Source organism: Sceloporus occidentalis, unplaced genomic scaffold (assembly GCF_023333645.1).
Source record: "Sceloporus occidentalis isolate IW3139 unplaced genomic scaffold, rSceOcc1.0.p SCAF_1, whole genome shotgun sequence".
NCBI lineage: Eukaryota > Metazoa > Chordata > Lepidosauria > Squamata > Phrynosomatidae > Sceloporus > Sceloporus occidentalis.
The window spans coordinates 145,170,474-145,191,889 of record NW_028316981.1 but is presented as its reverse complement, the minus strand read 5'-3'; the positions used below and the strand labels follow the sequence as shown (position 1 = coordinate 145,191,889).

At 39.9% G+C, this 21,416-nt stretch overlaps 1 long non-coding RNA gene across 1 annotated transcript in view; it reads right to left on the bottom strand.

Annotated features, from left to right (window-relative positions):
- Positions 1 to 385: 385 nt before the first annotated feature.
- The window catches only part of LOC149322358 (uncharacterized), an 85,936-nt gene continuing 64,905 nt past the window's right edge, over positions 386 to 21,416 (bottom strand). Inside the window, exons 2-3 of the long non-coding RNA XR_016279862.1 lie at positions 2,325 to 2,378; positions 386 to 1,049 (exon numbers count right to left, since the gene is read on the bottom strand). This is a non-coding gene — a long non-coding RNA (uncharacterized LOC149322358). The remainder of the gene's footprint in view (positions 1,050 to 2,324; positions 2,379 to 21,416) is intronic.

The following is a 21,416-nucleotide window of genomic DNA, read 5'->3' as shown; positions in this document are numbered from 1 at the left end:
AAATGTGGAAGATAATTTCGGGCTATTGCCTTGAAGAAATAGGTATGCAAAATGTTATTATTCACTGCAAACCTCCTTTTCCTTAAAAATTAACAATGATGTAGTTTAAGGTGAATTGTTTGACAAAGGGCCCGAACAGACAAGCCAAAATAAAACTGCGTCAGGTCACTTTGGAGGTATGCTGTTTAAATGACACACATATCTTAAGAGGCCAGAAGCTGTGCCAAAGCTACCCTACAGTCCTTAGGACTGGAGCATGGCTTTGGCATGGCTTCCAGCCTCTTAGGATGCATGTGTCATTTAAACAGCACACTTCCAAATTGGACCAAAGCAGCTTTGTTTTGGCTTGTCTGTTTGGGCCCAAAGTCTATTGGTTAGTCTTTTATTCTGGTTGTGAATGCCAGAAGGTTTCTGGGTTCATAAAAAGAGTTCCAACAACCTCTTGAGACAAAGGGTGTATGTAATCTTTATATGGGCTATAGTCCAAACACTAGTGAAAGTAGCAGATTGCTATTAGCTGTGGCAAATTTTGGACTCTGTCTGTACATATCTTTCTATCTTCTTAAGCTTTCTATTGTGCTTTGGATATTGATGTAATTCATGAGAAGAAAAGATAGACTTTCATTGCATCAGGAGGGAATGTTGATGCTTTCCAAAAAACCGACATGTTTTTTTCAAGGCAGGCTTTGGATCTTCATTACAGTACTTTATAAGCAGCCTTTATTTAATATGGGTAACGGAGATGTTAAATAGGCAGGGGTAAATTAAGTTAGAAGAAAAATTGATATCAAATCTGCCATTATTTCCAGCTAGTGGTAGCTTTTGGCAGAGAGACAGGAAGGTGGTTAGAAGAACAAAGAAGGAACCTCCACAGTCAGCAGGAAACATGCTCCAGACTTTTCTGTTGTTTTTTCTTCTCATTCTCCCTTTCTCTCTTCCTCTCTCTCTCTGTTTTGAATGTTGTTGTTTTTAGAGTTTATGCTTATGAAAAGGATCTGCTGTTCTTCAACCAAATCCTTCATCTCGTTCAATTGATTTCAGTGTAATTTCTCAGTAGTTAGTGAAAAAGTCAGACAAGAAAGTTTGGATAAATGCAGTGGTAAATTATCAAATGAGACCCAGCATACATATAACATTTCACACATAAGGCCTATATATATAAACATTGGCCTCCATAGACAAATTAGTCAGGCTCCCCAGACATCTTTTCTCAGACCTCCTCAGGTTTTGTAAGATTTCCATTTCCCTCTTACAAAACTCCCAGAATCTGACCAGATTAATTGTTGTTTGACTTTCCAGAACTTGGAAAACTAACCTTTTAGATAACAGTTCCCATAATTCTGGTCATGCTGGATGGGATTCTGGAAGTTTTAGTCCAAAATTCCTGTTTGTTACTTTTCTATCCAACACTACTCTTGCCTCCAACAGGCCACGTGTTTGACTATACACAAGTCATTCATTCCATTCATTCACCCATTCCCTGATCAATTCTTTCAGTGGCCCAGTGCTAAAGCACAATAAAGCTAAAACCCTGACAATTAAAAAATTAAAATGCAACAAATCAAGTTATTATATTAAAAGTATGCAAAGTAATTCATAAGTAAAGCTACTTTTATGTTTTACACATTTATTAATTTGATTTATTTGATTTATATTCTGCATTCAAACACTAGAGATAAAACAATCTGTAATTTAATTAATTTAAATTTAATTATTTTAAAATTAATTAAAATTAATACAAAAATTAAAAAAGCATTCACTTAAAAGCATTAATTTACAAATTAGGAACCAGCACACTAGAAACCAGTTGAACTATCCCAGCCAGTTAAAAGCTGAAGGCCCATTTAAATAAGAAGAAACCAGAGGGTGTGGGGGGAGGCAGGGAGTTTTATAGCCTTGGAGGAGCCACTGGGAAGACTCTCACCTGAGTCCTCACCAGCTGTGGCAATGATGGTAGTGAGAGCAACAGAAAGCCTTATCCTCAAAGATCTTAAAACTTGGGTAGGTTTATATAGGGAAAGAACAACTTTCAGGTAGCCTGGAGCTAAGCCATATGAGACTTCATAGGTCGTAACTACACTGCCTATGAGATTGCATGTTCAGTTTAGAGAGCACCACAGAAACTGGTCAAGATTATTATTATTATTATTATTATTATTATTATTATTATTATTATTATTAAGATAGCGTTGTAGATTTGCACAGCACTGTACACACAAACAATAAAATAGATAAGAGTAAACCTGGCCATAGTGTACAATCTAAGATTGTTGACTTTCCTGCTAGACCTTGGGAACTGGTTACTTTTTCAATTTCTGCCTTACCATTTTGATTGATTTGCTGGAGACATCCACTGCTATCTTGTTAGAGGAGAGATCCTTGGAAGAAGAAATTACAAAAGAAGATTAGAAAGAGTAGCAGCTGAATTCACTTATACTTACAAATGCCAATCTATTAGCAAACATATGAACAAAGACAATGGCTTCATGTCACACTATATGTATTAACACAAGAGTCCTCAGTACTGCACATGTAACCAAAGGAATCTTCTGAGAGAAGGTTTTGAACCCAAGGAAATTGACTTGCTAGTTTCGCATATCAACACTAACTGACAACTGTAACGATCTAAACAACCTGTTTCACCTTAAGCAGTCCTTTGAAAATTTAGAGCAAGAGTCACAATTTGCATCTTTCTGGATCATTTTACACTCTGTTCCTTTCCCACAACTGTATAAATATGCTTTATACCTGAGACCTTAATATCACTCAGTGCTGTATTTCAAGAAGTGGGTTTATGTCTATGAAAGTGCATGCTAAATTTTTTTTTAAAATAGTCTAAAAAGATGTTGCTACGTTACTTCTCCCTCACTCTTCCTGCGAGAGACATAACACAGCTACTTCTTTGGAAGCTGCTATCACCCATTTCCCAATACCATTTGCAGAGATCAGATCTCCAACCTGAAACAAGTATTCTCTGCTAGCTTTTAGGAGGATTGCAAAGAGTTGCACTTGGAAGTTAGCTGATATGTTTGGGGTTTCAGGACTCTTACAAAAATGTTTACATTTGGCTGCTGCAGCTGGCTGTGATTTCTGTATTCTGTTTTGAACAGTGGTGCATTAGCCACCCTGGGGGGATGTTTTGTGGTAAAAAAGGCTGGCTTAGAAAATAATATAAAAACAAACAAACAAAAGCCCTGCACCCGTGTGCTCTTACAGTTCTTTGCAGCAGTATTCACAAACCTTTGACTTTTCGACCTTTTGTTATGTTACAATATGGAACTGAAATGGATTTAATTTACATTGTTACTACATGATGTACACAAGACACTGAACACTGTGAAGGTGCCAAATATTTTTTTTTTGTGGCACCAAAATTAAGTAAATGAAAACAAACCAGCAGTTCTCTTTAAATAAGAAAATCCATTTCAAAAGAAAATGTGGAAATATCAAAGAGTCAGGGGAATATTTCTGTAAGGAATTATGGCCCTGTCTGCATGGGCCAAATAAAATTGTTCCCCACTCTTTTTGGCAGGGAGAATGAAGAACCCATGGCTCAACCAGATCAGAAAATGTCCAGCCTGTTCAGCACCAGAACTGGGAGACACCCACCTTAGAATGGAGTAAAAAGCCTTAGTTTTTGCTCTGGAGGTCTGTGTTCCAACACCGGGTGGCTGTTTAAAATGTGTCCCACTTAGCCTCCAGCCACTGCTGCAGCCAGCCAACCACTCTGACAGCAGGACAAGGATGCCTCATTTTGACCTCAGACCAAAATGATCTGTGGTACCAGTGGATGCCCTAGAAGGATCAGTGGGATACATGTGTGATCAGCTACCCAGTATTCAAAACTTTTGTAATGGGGAGGGTCCGGGTGTCATGTCCCCCCACTGTTGATCTTATGAAGATGAAATAGACCTATTTGTCAGCCCTCTGCCCCCTTGAGAACTTGGCTTCATCTGATAAAACAGACCTACTTCAGCCACGTCTTCCTAGAGCTCAGTCTACCAATCACCTGAATGTTCCACAGGAGGAGCAGGTTGGAGCGAAAGCTCCAGGTCCTTGGGAAAGGTGACAGCTTTGGCATCTGGCACAAACCCAGTTCCTTCCCTGCAGGTGAAGTGAGAGAAAGCTGGGAAACACCCTCTTGAAATATTGCTTGAAATTGGTTGGGTCTGAGTCAGCCAGCTTTATAAGTCAAGAGCCGTTCCCCCTTTTGGTTGCTGGAAACAAAATTCTTTTCTCTCTCAGCTTGTGTCTACTGTGAGAACTGATTCTATTATTTATGACCCTGGACTGTTTCTTGATTCTATTATCTTGCTACTTGTGGACTTTGCTTGGATATATGTCCTCTGACCCTGGACTTTTTGTTATCCGATACTGCTCATTCCTTCACCTACTGCACAGTTGGCACTTGGCTTTCTCTTATAGCATGAATAATAATAATAATAATAATAATAATAATTATTATTATTATTATTATTATTATTTGTATACCGCCCTATGGCAAACCAATCCAGGTGGTTGACAACAGTAAAATATAAAATATAACAATTAAAAACACTTTATCCCTCCCCCCCTTAAGACAGTATTAAACAGTATAACATATTAAAAACACAATATCAAAGCATAAAAACAACAATTAAAAACTAAAAACCCTGATATCCCTCTGTTGATCCTCAACCATTACTAAGATGGGGCCACGGGAGGAATGAGGGAATCAGGGAACCTGGGCTGGGATGGTTAATCTGGAAAGACCTGCCAGAAGAGATCCATCTTGACCGCTTTTTTAAAGCTGTCTAATGATGTTATCTGATGGATCTCATTCGGCAGGTCGTTCCAGAGTTTGGGGGCGACCTGCCGAATGAGATCCGAATGAGAAGGCAGGATACAGAGTAGCTCTGGGGACAGGATACTCCAAGCTGCTCCTGGCCAGCGCAGGCAGAACCAGTAGTAGTAGACCTAAAAACTTTAAACAATGAAATATGTACATTTGTGGAAGACAAAACTAGTCATTATGGTTATATATTGCCTTCAGTATCAGAGGCACTATGCTTCTGAATACCTGAGGTTTAATCATGGTGAGGACAAAATGAGAACATTGCTCTTCCAGATAGGAATCTTGCTGCCCTAATAAAATTTTCCTTCAGTCCTCAAATTACTATCATTGCAGAGATGGAGACAGTGAAAATTCTTTTCACCTAAAACCTTTATATTTTTCGTGTTCACACACAGTAATGTTGACTACTCTTTTTCTTTGGATACCCATATCCTCCTTTTTTTCCCTGGAAGCCATGGGTCTGGAAATGATGGGGTTAAAGGCAAGGCTGGGGTCCTCCTTTTTCTCTCCAAGCCATGGGTCTGGAAATGCTGGGGTTAAAGGCAAAGCTGGGGTCCTCCTTTTTTTCCCATGGAAGCCATGGGTCTGGAAATGCTGGGGTTAAAGGCAAGGCTGGGGTCCTCCTTTTTCTCTCCAAGCCATGGGTCTGGAAATGCTGGGGTTAAAGGCAAAGCTGGGGTCCTCCTTTTTTTTCCATGGAAGCCATGGGTCTGGAAATGCTGGGGTTAAAGGCAAGGCTGGTGTCTTCTTTTTTTCCTGCAAGCCTTGAGTCTGGAAATGCTGATGCAAAGAGGTGTGTGTGTATGTGTATGATGTATGCACCCAGACTTGTTTCCCCATGCTGATACTGTGACCCTTGAGAGAGGTTCAGAGAGGGAGATGTAGAGCGGGAAGTGGTGCTTTGTTTCCCCCTTTAGATCTTTTGTAACATGCCCTCGACTTATGCACGGGTCATATCAAAATCCATGATTTTGGCCTCAAAAACTGCCCTCGACTTATACATGAGGTCGACTTATACATGAGTATATATGGTATATTTTTAGATAATATTGTATTTTGTATTGTATTGTGGTTTTTATTTTTTACTGTAATCCCGCTTTGATCCACAGGGAGAGGTGGGGAAATACCAATAAAATGTATTATTATTATTATTATTATTATTATTATTATTATTATTATTATTTCTACAAGAGGCCTTGGGACCACAGTATTCTATTAGTATTATATACTATTCCCCCATTCTTCCAAAGACCCTATCTAATCCTCTTGTTCCACTTTGAGGCCCCATTTAGCATCTCTGATCTTCTGAATGCAATCCCTTCCTTAGCTAGGTGGAAGGGCGGATGTGACAGAGAGAAGGAGAGGAGTGTGGGGCGAGAAATACTTTTTTACAGTGCAGAAGTTACCCCCCCCCCCCTTACACTTCCCATTCCTTTAAAAAGATCTTGGCGGGATACAGACGGGCAGGGGAAGACGTCTTGGAGGTGTATTCTGCTGAATACGGAGCCTCCAGACCGCCCGCCCCAGGGGCGTGGCTCAGGTGATGGGGCTTCCACATGGGGGGCAGTGAAGACGCCTCACCTGGGGCCATTTCTGACCCGCAGTTTCCATACCGCCGCCTCGGAGGATGCTGCAAAGAGAGAGGCAGCTTCTGCATGGGCGGCCAAAAACGGGGCTTTTTTTTTCTTTTGCCGGCTGGCGGATGCGCAGCTGCGGCGCTCAGCAGCGGCGGCAGAAAGCTTATGTGCACATTTAAAGCACCCAAGCCCCTTTAAAACTTTTTCCCTCGCCCTGCCCAAGAACAATAGTGGTCTCCTGCCAGCTGGTGATCAGCTGGTGTTGGCATCCTTGTCCTCTTGCACGTTGCCAATGTCACCAGCATCATGGATGCCTCCTCTCCTTTGGTCCCCGCGCTCTTGCTGAATCTGCAATGCACAGCACAGCTGTCGCCGCTGCCACCGCTGTCCCCCTGCCATCCCCCATCACCCCCCTTGTACATATGTAAATATTTAAAGTTTTAGGGGTTTTTATTGTTAGGTGAAAATGGCACAGGAATGTGTGTAGGGGTTCACTTTAAATTCCAAACTTTCCCCGATTCTAACAGCGCATGCGTACATGTTGCTCTAGGGTTAGGGTTAGGGTTACGAGTCTTAAAATGCGCTGCAGCTGTGCTGCAGCTTCCACACCTGCATGGCAGCTGACGCTGCAATTAAAGCCTGACTGCAAACTGCACGTGTTCCAGGACCCTGACTCATTATGTGATGCAGCAGACACGGAGCTTTTAAATGGGCAACTTAAATTAGCAGCGTAACAATTCTGGCGTACCGGTGCATCAGCTTACAGATGGAGCTGCGCAGCTGCGCATCATACAGAAAAGAAGCGGGGAAAAGCAGCACCTTTTTAATGCCGCTTCTTCCCGCTTGGGGCGTGCGGGCGGCATGTTCATGGTGGCATTCAGGTAAGGGCTGTCTGAAGGCTCTACCTTCATGATGTCATGAACACACCCCTTTTTGCCCGTCTGTATCCCACCCTTGTCACCCAAAAAGTCCCCCCCCCCTTCCAGGAGAGGGAATATCAAGTCCCAGAAGTTTCTAGTTATTTGATTTGATATTTGTAGGATTTAAAATTAGGGTGGATCCAGGAGAAGGCAAAATGGTCTCTGAATATTCAGAAGAATCCATCTCCTGGTATACAAAAAGAAGCCTGAGGTAACATTATGAAGCAACAGGAACCAAAGAATTTGTAAAAATCACATTGAGAATAACGCACTGTCCAAAAGTGGGATAAGCATTACTTTTTTTAAAAAAAGTATTAAAAATGTAAAAGCTGTTGTTGCATGGAAATCCAAACATCCATTCATCTAAAACTTTGGCTCCATGATTCACAACAAGTAACTATTTCTACAGATTCCTTCTACTGTCACCTAGAAATAAAAGCCTTAATTTCAGTACCCCCATTAAAAAAAATCAAATTTTATAGCACAACTGCATAAATACCATTGCACCTCTTCACCTCAAATTTGGCAGTCATAATCAACATCTAAAGATTGCCATGGCTGAAAATTTAATCTATTTCTGACAAACATTAATTATTGCCCACCCCATTCTAACTATAGTTAGTGATGGGCACAAACATTTAGCTTTGTGATACTCAGCCCAAGCTCATAGTCTCCAAATCAGTCAAAGGCCCATTGGTCTGTTTCTCCAAAATACGGAATCAAAGTCCAAACTGAATCTTATGGTTGATGTATATCTCTAGTATACATCATTATCTCTTATCTTTAAATATCTGATGTAATGTCATGTAGAAGATCTAGCAAGCTTGTTCTCTGCTGTTGCAAAGACTAAGGTCTCAAACACACTGCAGAAATAATCCAGCACCGAGCCAGGACAATTAAAGTGGTCTCAAACTGGATTATTTCTGCAGTGTGTTTTGGACACAAATTAGTGAGTGAATTTACAAGAAAATAGATTTTGCTTAGCAACTGAGAAGAACATACTGATGGTAGGGGCCATTTGACAATGGAATAAATATTATCCTTCTCTCCTTTTGGGCTCTTAAAACTGAGTTTGAATAGCCATTTCTCATTAATGTTTTAGTTGTGGACTAGATTGCCCTTTTGGTCCATTTCAGGACAGTGCTTCTATGATGCTTTTCATCATTGCAAGCCTGAAAAAGTGGTTGGAATAATGAGAGATGGAAATTGAAGAGTGAAAGACAAGGCTGTAGACAGAGGTGTACTTGCAACTAATGATTACAGTTTTTGGGTGGCAATTGGGCTTCCAAACTTATCCCTGGATGTCTGCATGATAACCTAGCAAACTCACCCTCTTTATGCATCATTCCTATTAGTATCAATCCAAGCAATTTTTTTTCAACCCCAATTATAGCCAGGGGTGGGGGGCAGATTAAGATGTGGAGGATTGGGACAGCAGTAGAAAGAAAGGAAAACAAAGTGTCCCTGCCCACTTCTGGTTGAGCATTACAACCCCCAGTTGGTGGTGGTAAGGAAGAACTTAAAGAAAATGCAGAATTAATATGGTTTTCTACGTATAGTTTAAATAGGAAAATCATGATCATGTGAGAAGCCTGCATGAATACTAAGTTCTCCCTCCTAGAGATGGTCATCATCCTCAATATGTGGAAGGCATAAAGCATGTGTATGAAAAGGATCTAAAAGGTGAATTGGGCTTCACTCTCACTTTTCTCTTTGTCAATCTCAGCAGCAGTAGGCCTAAACAGGATTCATGGAAATAACATGCAGACTAAAGCTATAGCTGAAAGCAGTTTGGCTCATCCAGTGTTTGTGTATCTGTTGAAAACACCATCTTCTCCCAAACACATTAATATGGTAAGCAGAAGCCCAATTCCATAGCAGCTTTTATTAAGTATCTTGTATGGAAGGTGTTGCTGGACTACAACTGCCAGTATTCCTCATACTTCCTATGCTGGCTAGGGAATTGTAGTTCAGCAAAATCTGGAGAGCCATAGGCTCCCCTGTAATAAGCAGAACTTTATCAAAGACACAGGTGAAGAACAGACAAGGCTGCTCCCACTCAATAATGGGAAGTTTGTAAGGGTTTTTTTTTAAGGCATCTCTTTACTCTTCCATTCTCCTGAATTTCCCAAACACTAAAGACTAAGAATCCCTGTAACTGGAATCATCATCAGAAGGTAACCATTCCTTTTTGTGGCACTGGGGCCTAAATATCTCTTGATGTCTTATAGTACTTGACTGAGCACGTTAGTTTTCCTGAAGCACATTTTGCCATGAGCTCTTCCACCTCTGACAAATTGGACATGTCCTTTCCTGCCATCCACTATAATAATTCCCACAGACTGAACAACAAGAGGGCGGGAGAGGGGGGAGGGAAAAATCAGGTTCAGGGATAGGTTACAGACTTTTACTCAACCAGAAATGATCAGACAGCTGTTCAGCAGCATCTGCTTTACTCTTGGTATATCTAGATTGCTTATGGAAACAGAAACAGCCTTTTCTTAGCACAGTTCTTGTTAATGGCCCTCTAGTGGAGTCATTAAACCATTATCCTGGCTCAGCTGTGATATCCAGATTCTAAACAATCCCACACAAAATTCAGGTAGATGGAATTTGGGATGTATGTCATACGTCTTCAAGCAGTAGTTGGGAGATTGAAATTCTGGGATTTTTCACTGGCAATGTTTCTTTAGAACATGAAATCTTTACTGCTTTTGTGGAACTGACTTGGTTTGAAATAGGTCAGAAGTCTATATAGCCCAGTATTGACTTCTGATGTGTCTATATGGTGAAGACTCTGACTGGGTGCCTTGAACATTCAGGATGTCTTGAACAGGTGCAAACTCGAACAGGCAAATTCAAGTCCCTTGAACATGATTTGATTCAAACAGAGGATGTCATCAACAGAGGATTGTCTTTTGACATTTCTTCAAAAAAGTAGGGTTTTGGATTTTTTTTATTTTATTTTTTGGTTGGGTAGGATATTTGCCTAGCCTAATCATTCCTCATGCAGTATTTTTAGCTAACTATATCTGGAACTGAATCTGTGACCTTCAGAAAGAAAGGAAGTCACATGTATTCTACCACTGAACTATGGGTTCATCTAGTACCAACCTGACAACAGTGGAGCATCCTCTTTTCTCAGGTATGGTTGGTACCAAGTCTCATCTGGCTCTGGTGCCAATAGAAGAGCTTCTTATTTGTTCAAACTTTTAGCTGAATCTGTGTCATTATTGTTGTGTAAAGTGTCTGTTCTGTTCTGTTGTTTACTTTGGATCAAAGGTATGATTTGATGTTCTGTGCAGAAGATGCTGACCAGAATTCAGAGGCTTACAGAGCTGTAACTTGAAGTTATGCAAATGTGCATTTGCGGTCCCTACATAGTCACTATCATAGCTCAGATCACCACTCCCTTCTAGCCTAATTTACTAGGCATCAGCCACACAATCAGAAAGGAATCCATTCTGATGGTAAATGGGCTATAGACAGATGATGTTTCTACTTCTTCCCACCAGCCAGTGAGGCTGTGTCAATCATAAGCAGTACTTCTGTCACACTTCCTTGTTGCAGCCTCACTAGCTGGCAGGGGTAGGTGGGGAAAAATCATCCAGCCATGCCCCTGTCACCAGCAGAATGGACCCCCTTCTCTCTGTGTGACTGATGCCCAGTAAGTAACAATAGTTTATTCATGACAACCAAATACAGGTTATAGCCATTAAATTACAAAAATAATTGAAACCCGTTAAACCTTCCACAGTCAATTAGCTCTATAACCTATCGAGCAATATGTTTACATTAAAATTACAAAAATATTTCTTACAAAAACATCACAATTTTCCATAATCTAGTCAAATTAATATAATCTGTTTGCTGCAGATTTCCATCCAGGCCTTTATCCTCAAAGTCTAATCTCGGTTTAGCTGCTTTCACAGCAAATCGAGCGGTGTTGAACATAACAGACGTAGGCCTGTTACAGACTGCCAAAATAAAGCTGCTTCGGGTCTCTTTGGAGGTATGCTATTTAAATGATGCATGCATCCCAAGAATCCAGAAGGTGCACCAAAGCTGCTCTCCAGTGCTTAGGAATGGAGTGTGGCTTTGGCGCAACCTCCGGACTCTTAGGAGCCATGCATCATTTAAATAGCATACCTCCAAAGAGACCCGAAGCAGCTTTATTTTGGCAGTCTGTAACAGGCCTTAGTTGTATTTGCTAACAAGTAAGTGATTTTCTCCAAGTCATTTTGGTTAGCTACAAGTTCTAAACTTCTCTTCAGAAACTTATCTCTTGGAGTTTTATATATCTTACAATGTAGCATATAGTGTATGGTGTCTTCAGTATCCTCACTTCCACAAATGCAAGTATGCTGTTCCTTAGGAATCTTTTTATATTTCCCTTCAATGTAGTTGGTTTTCATTGTCTGGAATCGTAGGGCTATAAAAGCCCTACGAAGAAGAGGTTGAGTTATTTTTGATAAATATTTTTCCTCTCCAAAACATACTTTTAGAAATGGGAAACTAGAAGAGAACTTTGAAACTCTAATGACATTAATATCCTGCAGAACATAAAGCTCTTGCATCCTTTCTTTGATGAATTTCCTACTATGCTGTATATCACCAGATTTTTGAATTATAGGGTCTAGGTCAAATTTTTTCAAATTTGCCTCACATTCTGATAACCATGAATTTTTATAGATAGAACCTCTTTGTTCACCTACAGCGTAAGTTACTAATTCATTGACCGAATATTTTAGTTTTACAAAATAAAGAAATGATGCATATAAGAGGTGATAAGATATAGGCATTAATCACATGTAGGTGACTTGTACTCCTGATGGAAGGCCCAATAGTGTTCTTAAGAATTTATTTTGCAAGACCTCTAATTTATTTGTCTTAATATTTCCCCATACCTCTGCTCCATATATAATCTGTGATATGACCTTTGCTACATAAACCCTTACAGTTGGCACAATTGCATTTCCACTCTTGACTCTAGCAAATTTTAAGACAGTTTGAATAGATAATTGTGCCTTCAAATTTACAGGTGTCAAGTGGCTATTCCATGAGCCGTTTTCAGAAAAGCAAACCCCTAAGTAGTTAAATTGCCTCACCTGTTCCAGGTGAAACTCATTCAGTACCCATTTATGTTTGAGTGGATGTTTGCCAAAGACCATAGCCTTTGTTTTTGTATAGTTCACAGAGTTGTTCTTTGTTACATACTTCCCCAAAAGTTTTCAATAATTTTCTCATAGCTATTAAATTTTGTGCCAAAAGGACCATATCATCTGCATATAGTAGAATATTAATTTTCTCATTTCCCAAGGACACAGGAAAATTAGAGTTATTGACCAGTTGAGCAATTATATCATTTACATAGATATTAAACAAAAATAGGGCAAGCAGACAGCCTTGTCTCACACCTTTGGATGTTTTAACCTCTTCTGATAATTGTCCTGTTTTACTTACTCTTACTTGGATACTAGTATCTGAGTATAAATTCTTAAGATCAGCAAGTGTCTATCCATCCCCAACCTCCACAATTTATGCCATAACCTCTGCCTGTTTATTCTGTCAAAGGCTGAAGTTAAATCTACAATGATAGCATAGAAATAGTTTTGGCGGGAACTTGTATATTTTGCTCTCAGATGGTTTAGTACAAAACAGTGGTCAGTAACTGATTTGCCTCGTCTGAATCCAGCCTGTTCCTCACCAATCACATTATTTTGATCTGCCCAGTCTTCTGCCTTGGACAGAAGATAACGTGTATATAATTTTGAGGTGACATCTAACAAACTTATAGGATGATAGTTAGCTGGTAGTGTTTTATCTCCCTTTTTAAAGATAGGAACCACAGTAAGTAAGCTTGAAGGACTTTGATTGGGAGATGCTATTTAGCTATGCAACTAAGGTACTTACATAAGTGAGCAGTGCATGTAAAATTCAATTTCCTGTTTGCTGTGCAGAAAATGCTGTTTTCTGAGCAAACAATACATGTGCAATTTTTTCACAGACTAGGTCCACAACTACAACTGTATAAACCACTTCTCATTATTTTTTCATGAAAAGTGACTAGTACATATTGGAATAATTCTAATTGCTAATCTCTGTTAGTATAGACCATTCAATCAATGGAAATTACTTGTGTTGATTTGCCACATGCCTATGGATACAATGGCATGTCTCCTCTAGCTGAGCCCAACATTCAGATGTAGGTCCTTATGAAGATTTAACACGATGATGATGATGATGATGATGATGATGATGATGATGATGATGATGATGATGGTGATGATGATATAAATATGTTTATATGCTAATATTAGAAGCCAATATAGATTAATAATCAGAGTGCCTAGCTGCAGAGAATATAGATACAATGGGAATAAAAGTAGATTTAGTGAATCAGTGATCATCCATATAATGCTTTTCTCCCAAGGCACAATATCAACAGTAAGAAAAAAAGCAGATTGCACTGCGGTTCACTGGACCAATAACCTGACTCAGGATAAGACAATATCATATTAAGTAAAACAAGGGAAGAAGGAAATTCAGTTGCAATGGATAAAGAATTAAAAAGAAACTTTTAAAAAAACCCAAACAAACAGCATTCTGAAGGCCAGCATTCTGAAGGATGTTGGAGTAAGTAAGAATTTTAAAACATGTCAAAGGACAACTTAAGAAAGTCAGGATGATGATAGACATGCTCAATTAATTATTTGCATTAGTCTTCACTGCACAGAGATTTTGGACAGATGCTCACATGTAACCCCAGGTATATGACAACAGTCAAGAAGGAGAGCAGGATGCTAGATTTGCCTCACTTTCTGCACCCTCAGTGTCTCCTTTACTAATTAATAGAATTGCAGTATATTTAAGATGGCTGTATCGTGCGAAGGTTAAGGAAGACTAGAGTTGGAATAGGTTTATCATATGTACTGAGTTCCATAATGAACTCACTGGTTTCACAAGGATCATGGTGTGCCTGTGTGCACACGTGTGAAGATGGAGAGAAGAGTGGTGTCTGAATTATGCTGCAAGATGATCCTTTGTGTCCCACCACTAAGAATAATGCATCATGGGAGGATGTAGGAGAGTCTTGTCTTTGGCTCCTGGTTTGTGGAGGGCCTTCTGTGGAGGTCCAGTTGGCGCTAACATTAGTCTTTTTTCCAGCACCTAGTCAAACCAAACCAAGGTTTTATTAAAACCTTTGGAAGCTAATTCATGTTTAAAATATACCTGTACATAGTTTTAACTGTTTTAACCTTTTAAACTGTTTTTAAGTTGAGGAATTGTTTAATGTGCTTTTGTCTACATTAAATACATGTGAAATCATATCATAGGGGTCTGGTTCATTTTTACACCCATGCCTACTGCATCACTAGAAATACAATCATATTTACATTGTTCTCCTTTCTTGTATATCTTTGCAATGTGCACAAGACAAGGAAGAGCCTGGAAATATGGAAATGTCCCTACATTGCCACTCTACAAGGGCTGTTGCCAACAAGGATTTCTGTCAGTTTTGATATATATTTGGCATATGAGAAGGTAGCAGGTGGGCAAGGGGAGGAGATGTGTATGTCAATGGTACGAGTGTAAACCTGTCTTGCAGAGCCAAATGACAATTACTGGGTGTAATTCTTCAAGCTTCAGCAGTGAGCTGTGTTGTCAAAGCCTAGCGTTAGAGGAGGCTTTAAACTCACCTTTTGACCTGAGATTGGGAAAAGTGTTTTGTATATTTGTGGCAACAAGCCACTTCTATGCCCCTTCAAAGACTGTTTTGAATGAGAAATTATACAGTAACTAAGAAAAACCAATGTTCTCATTTGAAATACCATCCATTTTTACATTTTTAATCATCCACAGCATCTTTTACCTTTACTTTAATCATTTCAAAATGTAACAGTGGAAATGTGAGACACAACTCCAGTTAAGAGAGACTTGTACCATTCAAAACTTTGAGTTGTTATTGCCAATCTATATTCAATATGCTAGGAACAACTGTTGCATTTGGAGGGTGGGTCTAATGTTACATTCTGTCACTTCTGCCTGGTTAAGAAAACAATTTCATTCAACACAATTAAAAGAGACAATTGTTATATGTGTTATAAAATATAACATTTTTTTGCAATAATGAAGGCCTTATCCAAACAGCATCGTTTTTAGAAATTGCTGACATGTTTCAACAGCTCAGATGTCTGAGATTTAATACCTGAATAAACCTATTCTGAAATAGACTATACGATATTTACTTTAGCTTCCTGAGCTTAACATAAGAGTATTAAAGAGAAAAAGCTATCTCTCTTTGAGTAGAAATGTTAAATCAGAACCGTATCCTATGGATTTTTAAAATGTTTGTTTTGCAGTGGGCCCTTATCCACTGGGTTTTGGTTCCAGGACTCCCCCTCCCCCCATGGATAACAAAATCCATGGGTGCTCAAGTCCCATTAAATCCAAAGGCATAGTGAAATGATGTCCTATTTATAAAATGGCAAAATCAAGGTTTACTTTTGTCAATTTATACCTTTTTGAAATATTTTCAAGCCATGGATGGCTCAATCTGTGGATAAAGAACTGTATTTATATCCATCTGTTCTTCAAAGGAGCTCAAGGAAACATACATTGCTCTCCTCATCCTAACTTTGTCCTCACACCAAGAGGCCTGTGAATTATGTCAGGATGGGACAGAGGGAAGTACCTTAGTCAAGACCATCTATTCTATTTCAAACAAGGTTCATCCTGTCTCTTGGATGGGAAAGACTTTGGACTTCAACTGCCACAATTTCCCAGCACTGGCCATGCTGGTTGCTATTTTTGAGAGCTGAAGTCTAAATAATAGCTTTTGCAAGTGTTGTCATATTTCATTTTCTTAACTGGTAAACATACCAGTTCTCTATATAGCTAGAAAAAAATGCAATCTGCAGGCCACATGTCAACATTGAACCCCACTTTTTCAGCCTCGAAAGCTTCTTTTATACCTCCCTTCTAAGAACCCTGACAATTTTATTTAGGTAACTTTCAGGTAATTTTTCACTAGAAACTCTGCTTCAAAACACCCACAAAAGTTGCCTCCTTGCCCCCCCATAATGCTCCCAATAACCATCACCTTCAAAATTGGCCCATACAGGAAGCAGAATCGATGCAACATCTTTTACATTGTGCCTCTAATGGACCAGTGTGGCCTATGAAAGGGAAGAGTAAAAAAATTAGCCCTGTCCTCTCTCCCATAGTTGTCCACCATTGTTATATAAAAAATGGACAATTCCATTCATGTACTGTTTTTCAGTGGAGGTAGTCTTATAACCAAAAATAGATGTTGTTATGTGCCTTCAAGTTGTTTCTGATTCCTATCATAGGGTTTTCTTGGCAAAATTTGTTCAAAGGGGGTTTGTCATGGCCATCTTCTAAGACTGAGAGAAAAGTGTGACTAGTCCAAGGTTTCCATGACTGAGCAGAGATTTGATCACTGGCCTCCAACAGTCCTAGCTCAACACTCAATCAGTACACCATGCTGGCTCTGAACATAGAAGACGAATGGGAAAATCTGTCAGTTTCATTGGTTTCTACTTTCAGGGTTGTTGTTGTTGTGTTGTATTTTGGTAAATTCTATCTAGAAAAAAGTAACATCTGAAAGAGAATTCTCACTGCTTATGGGATGGGCAAATCTACCAGTTTTTCTTCCAGTCACATATGATATGTGCAAATCTTTGAAAGTTTGGTCAAAGATGGACAGAAACAAAATTGTTACCCATCCCAAAGGTTGACCTGTAGCACTCTGAATCTGCTCTAAGGCTTCATTATTAACGCATACTTCTCAGGGTTGTCCCCTGGCAATCTAAACCAGCTGGAAACATTTCATGATTTAGGAATGGGATTAGTGTGTTACAACTCAATTAAATCACTTTAATTTGGCTCTCTTGGCTTTGTTCCCTTTCTCATATGGGCCACATGCATAACTCACCAAAGTAAGATGTTTATCATTGGCTGATCGATAAATGAGTCTGCAAGGTGGCAAATGGAGTTATTACTTTCACTGTAAGTCTTGTTCAAACCTGTTCCCGCCAGCTCATTGATAGGGAGATAAATACCAGATGACAGTGCCAGCTCCACCTGTGGTGGTTCCAGAATGGGTATCAACACTACTAAAGATTTATAAGCCTGTTCAAAATGAGTTCCTGCTACACTGGTGGCTTCCTAGTTGTGTGCCCTGTAACTCTGGTTTACATTTCAAGCAAGACCATAAAGAGTTCTTTTAACAATTCAGAATCTGATAACACTATGCACCTTTTCCCAAAGCAATGGTCTCATTCTGTACTTCACCACCTCTGTATCAGAACCCAGACATGTCACAGTTAAAACACACACACACACACACACACACACACAATATAAGAAACATTTCACAATAGCATGAATCAACAAACTAACAAAGCTACCCCCCCCAAAGTGTTTTTGTCTGTCTCTCTGTGTGTGCATGCCTTCATGTTGCTTGTCAACCTATGACAATGACAAGCAACATGAATTTCATGAATTTCATTGCCTTTCTTAGGCAAGGAATACTCAGAGGTGGTTTTGTCAGTTCCTTCTTCTGTAGCTCCCTTTAAAATGATTTTTCTCTTTCCACATTAGCTAAGAAAAGAGTTGTCTAGGGATTTAAATTGTTTTTAATTTTTTTATTGTAACAGTTTAAAACTGTTTTTATCTGTGAGCTGACTTGGGTCCTTTTCCAGGAGAAAGGTGGGATATTAAATGAATGAATAAATAAATAACTTACGAGTCCATCTACTACAGACATATATAAATTGTCATGGGCATAGCCATTACTTTTTTTCTGCCTGGAAGTTGAAGGACTGGTTGGGAACTATCCACACAAATAAGCATTTTCTGTAAGAGAGAGTAGTAGAAGGGACATTTGTACTAATCTTCTTTTAGGGGCTAGGTAGATGTGGAGAGTGGAGATTATTGAACAACACTCTTACAGTTTAACTGCTCTGGTTGCCTCCTGTTGCATTCTAGGATTTTCAGGAAGGGCATTTAGGATATTCAGCCAGAGACCGCTTAGGCCTCAGTAAACTACAAACCCGAAAATGCAACAGGAGGCAGTCAGAGCAGATAAAGTGGAGTAGCAATGCTTTAAGAGTGTAGTCTGATAATCTCCTAAAACTATATAGTGGGATGAGAATTATTTTAGTTTCCAGTAAGCCGAGTTCCAACCAGGGTCAAGCTCAGCAGCTTCCCAAAAGAGACATGGGGGGGGGGGAATACAGATGGGCAGAAAGGGGCAGCCAGACTGCCACCAGACAAATGCTGCAGCCTCTGCAAGGCTTAAAAAGAACCTGCTCCTGGTGGATTCTTTTTCTGCCATGTAGGTGCGTCATTTCCACTGTTTGGGTGCTGCACTGCACGGACATCATCGTTGTGCACTCCCGAGCCCTACTTTCGTCCCAGGCCAGCGCAAAGCACTGGTCTGTACTGGGCCATAGTCTAAATCATGGCAGCTGATTCTAGATTTGTCACCTGTGTACAAGAAGTATCATTAGATATCTGTAACATGAAAGTACAGATTAACATTACAATGTAGTTCTAGAAAGTGTAAATTCAGTTTCTTTCCTCTGTCTCATGGCAGTACATTATCTATGTTCTGATTGAACTTTCACTTTACATTTCTATTTGAAGATGCTGATCAGTACCCATTGAATATGAAGAACAAATTTAAAACTGGAATACTAATTCTATATCTACTTTGTTTCGTTGTTTTCATTTCTCTACTCCATGTTTGCTTGTTTTAAAGTTGGAAAAGGAAATGGACAGAAAAAAATCACACTGACACTTTCTTGGGTCTTCCCTCTTTGTTGATGTTTTTGTTGTTGTTTTCCTTAACACCCACAAAATGTTTCTACCACTAACATTGGAAAAACAGATATTAAATAACCTTAGAATGGCACACTTAAGTGCTTAATTAACAGAGGATATGAATTTTAGAGAACATAAATTTTAGAGAGAAAATCAACATATGCAATTGTACAGTCAAATCACATAAAAAACACTTTAAGAACATGGTGTCTCTATTCCTCCAGTTCTTGATAATGAAGATCAAATAATCAGCATAATTGCATCTCCCAAGAGCCCTGATATGAGTAGTTTTGATCTCATTTTCCTAACAGCTGAAGTTTTCTTGTGATAGACTGGATTATCTGGAATATAATGACACCAAGAAGCTTCATGCTAAAGCAGTGGAAGAGTAACAGCCTCTATTTCTGGTTTGCAAATCCCAGAAGCCCCAGCTGTCATGGCCAGCCAAGATCAGCTCTCGGAGGATGAGGAGGAGGATGAGCCTCCTCCAGAGCAAGGGCTGATTGAGGCAACGCCAGGTGCTGTTCCTGCCCTGCCAGGTCCCAGCTGTGATCCTCCAGCCCCAGAGGAGGAGATTCAACCAGGTCCTAGTGCCGAAGAGAGGCCTTCTATGGTACCACTGCCTAGTGTGGACTCTGGGGATGAAGCTTGCATGCAGGTGCCTTCTTTCAAAGAGAGAAGAGCCGAGAGTGCTTGCAGGCGCAGATCACAGAGAATTGCCGAGAGGCAATTAGCCAACCAGCCTCAGGTGGCACGAGGGAGAGTTTCCCTTACTTAAGTGGGAGAGAGACTAATGCTGGTTGCTAGAGTTTATTGCATGATCTCTCGGCGTGATTGCTGCTAGCACTAGCTCCTAGTATCTGGATTCTTTGTTACCTTGACCTTGGACCGGACTTATCTCTTGGCTGTTTGACCTTGGACTGTTTGACCAACGTTGTTTCTCGGTATCCTGACTTTGGCTTGACTCTCGGAACGTTTGGACTTCTGGAATTCTGAACTCGGCTTGTTTTCTCGGACTGCTCTCAGACTGATTCCTTGCAAGGTCTGCTTTACTTTCACTTCCACTGTGCTAAGGCTCTGTTATCGGCTACTGTCAAGTGTCTGCTGGCAGCATTCCCGGACACCAGCGAGTACAGCCAATGATAATGAGCACAGAAAGGTGTAATTGAATAACTTCTTGGGGGACCCATGATTCCCATGCCTCTATTAAAAACTATACCAAAGGATGCAAGCTTTTTTGCTCTCACCCTTCATTTCTTCCCAGTGACTTTCACCTCTAGCATCTTGAAGTCTTAAATGCCTTTGTGGAAAGAGGGAACAGATAAACATACACAAGTTGAGCCAAACAATGTCATTCCATTTCTTTTACAGCTCCTCCTCATACATTGTTGACAAGTTCCTTCTTATCTCTCACATTGCATTGAGAAGATCCTTAATACCAGCTTTTACTGCAGCTCCTCCCACCACACGGCCTGCTTTTACTGCCGTTTGTGGTACCATGAGCCATATGTAACTATTCTCTATAATATAAGATCCTTCTTCTAGCAGTCACTGGTATATACAGTATCCCCAAAGATGGTCCTTCTCTTCTCTCTAAGACTACATTGTAGAAATCATTGATGTTATATTTGTGATTGTGCTACATGAAAGAAACCTGATGAGGCAATGACTGTACACATTGCATTTCACCTAGCAGAGAGGTGTAGATCCTGGCTAAGATCTGATGGACAAAGGAAATTATTCATTTAGAAACTGTGGGAGTCCTTTTGCATATAAATAGTGTGTGAGAGATTGAGGGGGGAGGGGGAAGAAGGACAAAATCTTCTCCATAAAAAGTAGAGAAATCCACAGAAAAATCATCAGTTTAAATCTGATCCCTGATAGCTTTTGTCTCTTGTGAGATACTATGATCATTTTCACTGAGGCCACTGGCATTCAAATAGTCAAATGAGATGCAGGAATGCTGTACTCATGCATCATAAGCAGGTGTTAACTATTTTCAAGTTACGTCTTAACTGAAGGGATTCCTTTGCTAAGGCCTGTTACAGACTGCCAAAATTAAGCTGCTTCGGGTCTCTTTGGAGGTATGCTATTTAAATGATGCATGGGTCCTAAGAGTCCGCAGGTCACACCAAAGCCACACTCCATTTCTAAGCACTGGAGTGCAGCTTTGGTGCAGCTTCCGGATTCTTAGGATACATGCATCATTTAAATAGCATACCTCCAAAGAGACCC